The sequence below is a fragment of the Pteropus alecto genome, unplaced genomic scaffold, assembly GCF_000325575.1.
Source record: "Pteropus alecto unplaced genomic scaffold, ASM32557v1 scaffold226, whole genome shotgun sequence".
NCBI classification, from domain to species: Eukaryota; Metazoa; Chordata; class Mammalia; order Chiroptera; family Pteropodidae; genus Pteropus; species Pteropus alecto.
In genome coordinates, this window is record NW_006440132.1 from 313,218 (window position 1) to 323,527 (window position 10,310).

At 44.9% G+C, this 10,310-nt stretch overlaps 1 protein-coding gene across 1 annotated transcript in view; it reads left to right on the plus strand.

Moving 5' to 3' along the window:
* The window catches only part of TTLL11 (tubulin tyrosine ligase like 11), a 204,669-nt gene that overhangs the window by 30,911 nt on the left and 163,448 nt on the right, over window positions 1-10,310 (plus strand). The gene's annotated exons all lie outside the window — the stretch shown is intronic.

The following is a 10,310-nucleotide window of genomic DNA, read 5'->3' on the forward strand; positions in this document are numbered from 1 at the left end:
GGGGGCAGCTCCCCGGCTCTGGGCCCTCCCCTCCCTCCCCACCCCAGCCTTAGTGTACACCTCCTCGTCACTGGGATTCTATGGTGTTAAAGAACCCTCATCCTCTTTCATTTCTCCTGGGCTTAGTCCTCCGGGGATTGAGGACATGATGGGGCTGGGTTCTGTCCCTTGCTCCACCATGTCCTGGACACACTCACTACCAGAGACTAAGTAATCTAATTGCTCTGAGCTGTTTCTTCATCTGTAAAACGGAATGGCAATATACCGACCTGCTTGATAGTGCTGTAGTGAGGGAAATTGAGATAGCACACTTAAAGTACAAAGCAAACAATATAAACAGTCAATAGTAGCTACAAGTTTTATTATTACAGAAATTATTGGTGCAATTGTACTAATTCTTCATAGTAATATGTGATGGCATGACCTGAGGCAGGGGCATGTCTCTGGGAGGTTACAGGCTGGTTTTAGGGGTCGGAGGAGCAAATGAGTTTAGGGGGGCAGAGCCCATCCTTTTTCACGTAGCGAGTCCTCTGGGAAACCACTTCATTGTTCCTTGGGTATGTTGCGAAGACAGCACTGGGTGCTTTAGGACCAGTACAGATCATAATCGATTATCGTAGAAGAAGAGCAGACCTTTACAGACTTGCAGAATAGGAAATACCCTGCGTGTGGCCAATGGGGAAACAGACTCGAAGGCATCTGGTGACATCCGAGGTGACTCGGGTGTCGCGGCCACAGACAGAGGTGGACTCTCGCTTGCTCTTTGCTTGGTCTTTGCACATGCTCTTGCTTCCTCCCCTGGGGACCCCCTTCCCTCTCTAGTCTCGGCAACTTCTCTTTCTCATCAAGAGTTGGCTCAAATGTTACCTACCTCTCTGAGCCTTGGTTGCCTCTTCTGTGAAATAACAGCTCTTTGTAAGGTTGTGTAGCAATTAAACGTGATGGCGTGGTTAAAGAGCCTGGCTTTGAGACAAGCGTGTAGTAGATGCTCAGTAAGATGGCGGCTACAGGCGTTACAACCACCTGTTCACGTGTCTGACTCAGCTGCTGCACCGCGAGCTCTCGTACGGTCAGGACTCTTTCATTCATCCTCCTATTTTCGCCTCTCCAGTCTTCTCTCCCACCGCTAACCCTTTGCTTCCATACGCAGAAGCTCTCGGTGTTCCCTGAGCACCACCTGGCTCAAGGGCACGGCTTGCTTATGTGTTGAATGAATGAATTGATGTCCTGGCTGAGCCATGGTGCCCTTAGAACGGCTTTCTATGGTAACGAATTCCATGGGCGTCACCATTGTGGAAAGTACTGAATTGGCCTGGGGATCTGGTTAGCCGGGGATGGGTTCCCATAAGGGGTGTCGGGAGCGACTTCGGGAAAAGCCGTTTGATATCCTGGGTGGAGAGGAATGTGCTGCTGGAGTGGAAACCTGATTTGCTTTGTTTCCATTTCAGTTAATAAACACATTTAAAGTTTTGATGTGGAAGAGACTGGGTAATTGGAGGCCTAGTGGTAAATTGATATAATTTACCCACAGCGAGGGCGTAGAGAGCAGGGAGATTACTGTTGGTAATTTTGCGGAGAGTAATGGAGTTAATTTATAATTTATAATTGATATTGGAGCTCTTTTCCATAAGCTGAATTATGATGGAATGGGGAAAGCGTCATTTAATGTGGTTGTTTTGCTGTCTGTGTCACTCTTAGAATTGGAAAGTGGAAAAAGAACACAGCTAAATGGGTATCTAATCTTTTCGAAGCTATTTGCTAAATAAACTGGAATTTTAATTAAAACTGCAAGCCAAGAGGTAAATCACTTTAGAAGTTTGCGAAGTTTTTTTTTTTTTTCTCTTGCCTAATATAATTTCTCCTAATAAAAATTCTTTACGGGTGGGAAATTAGACCCCAGAATAAATAACTGGAGTGGATCGCTGTGGGGCACAGAAACTATGACAGGGGCAAGGTTAGCACCTCCCCTACCCGCGTGGGCTTTTTTTCTGTAGTTAAGTTGTTTGGTAACAATTTTGATCTCATTAAAAGTACTGCGGTCAGAAGTAGAAGCAAAGTGGACGGACGACAGGCTTCACTGCAGCTCTTTTGGCTTTAATTCATATGAGTCAATAATAATGAATGGATTTAATAAAAAATGCAGCCTTTGGTGATTAAGTCAGTGAACAGCGATGGCATACCTGCCAGAGTATATCGTATTTGCAGTAAGGAAGACGTAGTGAACAGAAAAGAGAAACTTCATAGATCACGAGAACTGCAGCAAAAGGTTGTTAATTACTTATCTGCTACTATATTTATTGGCTCTATTAGAGGATGAGTTATTATTGGCTTCCTGCGAAACCCACTGGAGCCAGATGGCACCTTTTTTGAATTGGAAGGCTCCTCGGAGTGCGAGTTATCTTGTGGGGTCCTCTCCACCTCCAATGACCAGGAACCTGGAGTAGGGGGACAGGGGTGTCGGCTCATTGGCAAAAGAGAAGGGGCATCTTTAAAGTGCGTGGGCTGTGGGAGGGGGTCTTACACACTGAACTGAGGATTGCTCTTCCTCCTCCGTGTCTTCCCCACCCCTGTTCCCAGTGCGTTCTTTCTCTGCCCAGTCACCATCCAACCCGTCCCCTCTCTCCCAGCCATGGCCAGCTTCCTCATGGGTCTGGCTGCCCGCAGTCTCGACCTCCCCTCCGTTCTCCATTCCAGCCTTGCCCGGCTTGAGCACTTCCCGTGGCTCATCTCCATCTGCAGAATCGAGTTCGAGCCCCTCAGCTTGCCCTGTGAGCCCTCCGTGATCTGCCTGGGCCATGTAGACCTCTCCGGCTTGGTTCCAGGCACATGGAACTTGCGTGTTATCCCAGACTCCCTGCCTGGCTGGCACCCTTCCCTCTTCATCTCTGCCTGGCAAAACGTCTACTTCACACTGGCTGGGAGCAGAAAGTTTGCTCCTTCTGGGCCCTCACTCAGCACTTTGTCACGCAGAATGTGTGTATCTGATAACACGACTGCCTCTCCCCGCAGGCTGGCTCCTGAATCCCTGGAGCTATGATTCACTACTGTTTTTCCAGAGGCGGGTTTGTCGAGCGCCAGTGTCTGCTTTTCCCACCATTGGGGATGTCTGGAGACTCTGCTTTTCTCACCATGGGACTCAATTAGGCGAGGAACAATCCAGGAGGCTCGTTCTCAATATTCCATAACTGGGCTCATTTAGCTCCTACCATGTGCCAGGCTGTTCACAAACGTTCTTTCACTTGCTCAGCTGTTTTTAATTTTCACGACACCCCTGGCAAGGAAGGCTTGCTGATCCTCTTTCTCAGATGATGAAACGAAGGGCCTTAGCTGGCAGGGCTGAGACTGAATCCAGGTTCTTGAGCTTAAGTCAAGGACTGTCAAGCAAGTACGGGCTTTCCCAAGAGGCTAGCTGCATTTTTTCCCAGGAGACCTACATGGCTTCGAATACACTGAGTGCACGTTTAACCTGAGGCTGGTTCTAGAAAACACCCCAACTCACCAGCTCCTTTGAGTAATATCTTACCAGCCAATAGGTACGGGGTGAAAGGTGGTGGGAAAGAATGGGAGAGAAGAAGAAAAGTAGCATTGTTTGAACCAGGCATCGTGTGCCAGGCATGATGCTAGGTGTCTCAAACACATTATTAATCCATCTAATAACCCGATTACGTTGCCATCATTGTTCCCGCTGAGGACACGGGCTTGGAGTTGCCCCACGTGTGGGCTTTTCCCCAGCTCCATCCATCCAAAGGTGCTACTGTCAGGGAGCTGGCTGGTCCCTCATCGGCACGGGGAGGTCGTTTCTCATCAGCCCCACTTCGCACAGGCAGGAGGGAGCCTGGACTCTCCTATGGCCCCTCAGTTGGGGGGCTGGCTCTCCTCACCTGTCTGGGAGGATAGCGATGCCATTGGCTGAGATGTGAGCTCAAAAGAGGCTCAGCTTTTAGTGTGCTCACATTTGCCGGGTTGAACCGTATTCTACCCGGTCACACCCTTCAGGATTTCATGGATTCCCAGTCTTTTCTTCATCTGCTCGCTTTCTTGATTGAAGAAAAATGTTAAATTTCTAGTTCATCCTTGAAGGGCAATTGCTCAGTCTTTTCTTTGTCTTAACTGGCCTTCTCTGGACTTTTCTGTGCTACATTCTTCTCTGAGGTGTTAATCACAGCTCATTTTGTTTTTCATAGAGGTATTTGCTCATTCCTGCCCCCGCCCCCCGCCCAGATTAATCTGTGTATCTATCAATCTTAGTGGAGTTTAAAGAATGGTTTTTGGAGACAGAACGAATGACTTCAAATTCTGGTTTTCTACTTATTAGCAAAGGGATTGCATTTTTTCGTACGCAAAATGGAGGCATATAGATAAGATACCTGGACATAATTAAGTGCTCAATAAGTAGTAATTATTATATTCATTATAATGATATATTAGTCTTAATGTCTTTCGTTCTCAGAATGCTTTCTTTTTCTGTGACCCTGTTCTAAAACTGGAATGGTGTGTTCATGATCTACTGCTGTGGAACAAATTCCCTAAAACTTAGTAGCTTAAAACAACACACGATTATTATCTGACGCGGTTTCTGAGGGTGGCTTATCTCAGGGTTCTGGCTCAGGAACTCTCATGAGGCTGCAGTCAAGCTGTTGGCCAGGACCACAGTCTGAAGACTTGATGAGAGCTGAAGGCTCCACTTCCAACTTCATCTACATGACTGTTGGCAGGAGGCCAGGAGGCTTATTTCTTACCTCTCTCCCTAGGCTTCACCAAAGCAAGTGATGATGAGAGAGAGAGAGAGAGAGAGAGAGAGAGAGAGAGAGAGAGAGAGAGAGAGAGAGAGAGAGAGGAGAGAGAGAGGAAGAGAGGAGAGATGTCACAGTCTTTTTATAAAGATATCCTAATATCAGAAGTATCGCAATATCTCATAATATCTGGATATCACTTCTGCTGTAGCTATTGGTCACATAGACCAAGACTGTGACAACGTGAGAGAGGACTATACAGGATATGAATTCCAAGAGGCAGGGATCACTGGAGACCATTTTAGAGGCTGCCTACCGCAGATGGGTGAGTGGGGGAGAGGGTGGCATTCTGTCTGGCAGGGAGGGAGTCGTGTAAACATAAATACCCTCGAAGCGGTGGCTGTGCTACAGGCATCAACCGAGTGCAGAGAGAGCCTTGGGAAGAAATCCATCAGCTCGGCGTGGGGGCATCGAGGAAGGCATCCCAGGTGCAGGCACCCAGCGGCGTTCTTACTCAAGGGCTGTCCTAATGATGCTTGATATTTTGGTGGCATCTTTTAAAATTGAAGTTAGTCGTTGAGATGATTTCCTTGGACATTGAAATAATAACCTATCCTATTTAATAACGATTTACTGTTTGCGAAGTACTTTTTCATGCATTCCCTCAGTCCACGTACACAGTCCTGGGAAGTAGATAGGCTTGACTGCTGTCATTTTCCTCCATTGTAGATGAGCTCTGAGGCTTAGAGGGGCGAGGTTCCAGTGTCAAGGTCTCCAGGTGGGCTGTGGTGGGTCGGGGCTTGAGCCAGGGTCTTCTCGGTCCAGGCCTGGTGCTCTGTCTGTTGTACCTTCCTTGTGTTCCCCCTCAGTACTTCGGGCCCCTCCTTTTAAAGCAACGATTTGGGTCATTTTCCTCTGTAGATGCATTACACATATGTTTGCCCGTATTCAAGCTTATTGGCCACTTTTATGCCCAATCGCTTGAAAGATTTTCTGTCCCTGAAGAAGCTCTAAGAAGAAAATCACTCACAAAGTTCAGAAATGTGAATTGTGCTTTCATCAGCATGCACCGTGAAATTTCATTTTGCAGAATCCCTCGGAGGAGTTTGGACTTGTTCTTTGGGCCGTTAGAACAGGGATCTGAACATCCATTGCTTGCGCACAAATGTGTCAAAAGGACATTTAATGGATTCGGTTCTCGTTTGAGCCTGGCTATTTTGCAAGTGTGTTTTAGTCCCTCTGGGCAAGCAGAAAAGGGATTCTGGGTCCACTCAGGTATATATGCTGAGGGAGGAACTTCCTTTTTGACAAAGGCTGTGACGTGTGGGCTGAGGATAGGTTGGTTACTATAGTTCATATGTGACTGATAAATACTACTACAGCGATCAGTTCAAGATCAGTTGTGTGTAGTGGTTAAGTTCATGGGCCTTGGAATCAGGCAGACCTGGATGTGAGTCTGACTCTGCCCTTACTAGTTCTGTGACCTTAGGGAAGTTATTTAATCTCTCAAAGCTTTGGCTTCATCATCTGTGAGGATTAAATGGGGTAATACATATAAAGTGCTTAACACATAAACATAGTAATAAGCATTGCATAAATGTTAACTTTAATGATACTGATGATGATGATAATATATATCTGAGTAGCTGCTACTCATACATTCCCTTTATTCCCACATTCGTTCATGGAACAAACTGCAGATGTTGCTAGCAATGGTGTCTGTGAACGACTGGAGGCTTTGGGGAGTCTTCAAATCTCCTAAGATCCTATGGAACCTTTTGTGCATATGTGTGTTTTCTGGAGAGAATCTCAGTGATTCTTCACCCCAAAAAGGTTAAAAACAAAGTCTACAGTGTACTGAAGACTTGGTGTTAGGGATACACAACTGATCGAGACTGTCTTTCTTTTCAAAGAGTTCCCAGAGGCGAGGCAGACAGACTTACAGACAAGATGTTGCCAAATGGCCTGTGAAGGGTGTAAGCGACAGAGGCCACATAGAAGGCAGAGCTGGTGAGGCAGCTTCATGTGAGGAGGGAGCAGATGGTCAACCCGAGTCAGAAGATCCAGGCAGAAAGAATAAGATGTAGAAACCCAGGCCGCAAAACAGTAAAATGTCATATACTTAAATATCAGAAGTAATCTGGTGCTGACAGTGCAAGTGACCACCATGTAAGTGGCCCAGCCTCAGGCACACCTGTTGGCACAGGGGAGTTTGGGAAGCATCTTTCAGGCCAAGCTTGGAGCTTAGGCTTGATCTCGTGGTCCGTGGGACGACATTGGGGAGTTGTAAACAAAAGAGTGACATGGTCAGAGCTGTTTTTTAAAAAAACTTCCTCTGTGTGTCAAGTAGACTGGAAGGGGAGCCCCTGGTGGGGGTGGGGGGAAGTTTGGGGGAGGGAGAGGGTGTCAGGGTGATGCTCAGGATTGTGGCTTCTAATTTTCCTGTGGGCCTAGGACCCATGGAACACCTGACTAGATATCACTGGAGACCTGAGAGCAATATGTCTAATTTTTCCTGGTCCTAGAAATTGATAGTGTTATGAGAGGTGTAAGGGTTACACATGACATACACGTATGGACCGAGGGGGATCAGGCAGGAGATCGCTGTGGTCTGAAGTGGTTCTGAAGCTCTCTGTGTCATTACGTCTGATGGGCAGCTGTTAGTTTCCATCTTACTTGACCACTCAGCCATAGCCATATTCACACTGTGCACCACTCCCTTCCACTCGACACACTTTCCCTCTCGCCTTTCCTGGCTTGTTCTCTCTCTCTCGCTCTCTCTCTCTCTCTCTCTGTCTCTCTCTGTGTTCCCTAATTTAGAGTTACCAACAACTTATTATGGATATTAATTACAATTAATTTGACATCTATTTGAAAAGGCCTAATCCTTCTGTCTTTGAGAGAAGGCCTATATAAAGTCTGCTCCGCAGGTTCACCCTCCTCTCCCATGCCCGCTGTTCCTGCGTTCCGGCACTGGGTACAGTCCAGCGCGGTCACTCTTAGTGTTGGACAAATGTATGACATGTATCCACCATTATAGTACCCTACAGAGTAGTTTCACTGCCCTAAACTTCCTCCGTGCTCTACCTATCATCCCTCCCTTCCCCCTAACTCCTAGTTAACTACTGATCTTTTTACTGTCTCCATAGTTTTGCCTTTTCTAAAATGTCACGTAGTTGAAATCATACAGTGTGTAGCCTTTTCAGATGGGCTTCTTTCACTTAGAAGTATATATCTAAGGCCTCACCCTACCCCCCGCCCATGTATTCTTATGGCTTGATAGCTCATTTCTTTTTAATGCTGATTAATATTCCACTGTCAGGATGTCCCGCAGTTTATTTATTTATTCACCTACTGAAGGGTATCTTGATTGCTTCCAAGTTTTGGCAATGATGAAGAGAGAGAGCTGTTATAAACATTTGTGTGCAGGTTTTTTGTGGACATAAGTTTCCAACTCATTTGGGTTTTATACCAATCGTTTATACTAACAATCAATATCTTAGCAATATTAAGTCCTCTAATCCATGAACACGGAACTATTTTTTACTTATGTGTGTATCTTTAATTTCTTTCAGCAACATTTTGTAGTTTTCAGTGTACAAGTATTTTGCCTCTTTGGTTAAGTTAATTCTTAAGCATTTTGTTTTAATTTTTTGATGCTATTGCAAGTAGAATTGTTTTATTAATTTCCTTTTTGGATTGTTCATGGTTCATACAGAAAAACAATTGACTTTTGTGTATTGATTTTATATCCTTCAGCATTGCTAAATTTGTTTATGATTTCTAATAGTTATTTTTGTGTATATAATCTTTAAGGTTTTTTTTTTAACATGTAAGATCACATCATATTAAAACAGATATATTTTACTTCATCCTTTCCAATTTAGATACCTTTTATTTCTTTTTCTTGCCTGTTGTTCTGGCTAGAACTTCCAATACTGTGCTGAATAGAGGCGGAGAAAATGGGCATCCTTGTCTCATTCTTGATTTTAGAGGAAAAGCTTTCAGTCATTTGCCATTGAATACGATGTTAGCTGTTTAAGCTATGTCTAAAAGATCTTGAAAGGAGATGGGGTTATGAAGTCCTGTGACCTATTCGAAATTGTGTTTCTCTGTTTTCTTAGCATCTAGCACAGTGCCTGGCACATAGTAATTATTGAATGAATGGATAAAAAAATAAAAGCAATTTTTCAAAATGGAATGAGCTAAAGCCGCTTGTGAATGAAGGGGGTCGATTTAGGTTTCGTGAGAGTGGCAAAGATCGAAGGGTGACCAGAAGGTGGAGTCATCAGTTGTCCACTGACATGGAATAGGTACTGGTCTCACACTCAGAGCAGCAGAGTCATTGGATCTTGGTAAACTTTGCCTGGATAGTCCGCTTTTTAGAGCTATCTCCCTGGTTATTTTTCCTTTATCTATATCAGCACTTAACAACTAGAAGAAAATAACATATGTCATATCTCTCTGTATTTATGACTGCTGAATTAATGATTTCGGTCCACCGGATGCAAAGAAAATGAGTGAAACGCTATAAATTATAGATGTAAGTATTAATGCTAATAGAGTGTGTAAGATGTGCCTCACTCTGACACAGCTTTGAAATAATGTGAATGATTTAAAGCACCTGAGTCCGTTTGCCTTCATTTTTATTTGGAATAGTTAGAAGCACCGACTCACCGCCATTTCATTAGTAATGCTGTGTTCTTCCATTGGAACATAGCCTTCTCAACTTGGAGTAGATAAAAATTCTCATCAACTATAATCTGAGAGTGGGAAAATCAAACGTTTTTATCTTATGCGTCGGCATTTCTCTTCCTCTGAACTTCAAACAAGCAGGTTCTAAATATGAACTAACATGTCTTCACTTATTTCCTTTGACAAGGGTCATCTGAGTTACAGGTTAAAGAAATATGTTCTGTAAATGCAGAATTTGATAACTTTAACAATTCTGTAAATGTGAAACTTGAGCAAATTTGATCGATTTGGTATCCTAAGCTTTGTGGAAAGAGCAGGCCCTTTTGTCTCTGTGAGGGGAACCCTGTAGCTTGTGCAAAAATGGGGTGTATCCTCAAGATACAAGGCTATCTCACAGGATCCACGGACCGGAGGACAGCTAGGCTTAGGAGGGTCTGGGCCTAAGCCCTAGAAGCCCGAGGAACTGAGGTCACTCAGTCTGTGTCTGCAAGGCCGCAGGGTCTCATCTCTACCTTTTTCTCTACACCTGCTCCTTTCTTCACTCTCAGCAGATGGGCTGCCTTTGCTTCTCTGTGCTCGGCTCTGGCTTTTTATCACTTCCAGTTCAAAGGCCAGCAGGGGCTGCCTGATCTCCGGTTTCCAAAGGGAGAATCTGGTTCTCTCATCTTGAGTCAGATGACCACTCCTGGTTTGTTCATGTTCTTATTTAAAAAGTCTTTATTGAATGCCAGGAACTGTTTTAGGCCCTGGGGATGTATCCTGCCCCCATGGACCTTGTATGTATGTGTGTGTATGAGAGAGAGAGAGAGAGAGAGACAGACAGACAGAGGATGAATGTAACTCTAAGTTTCCTGTAGTCAGTTCTTCAATCCCTTCTTTGGA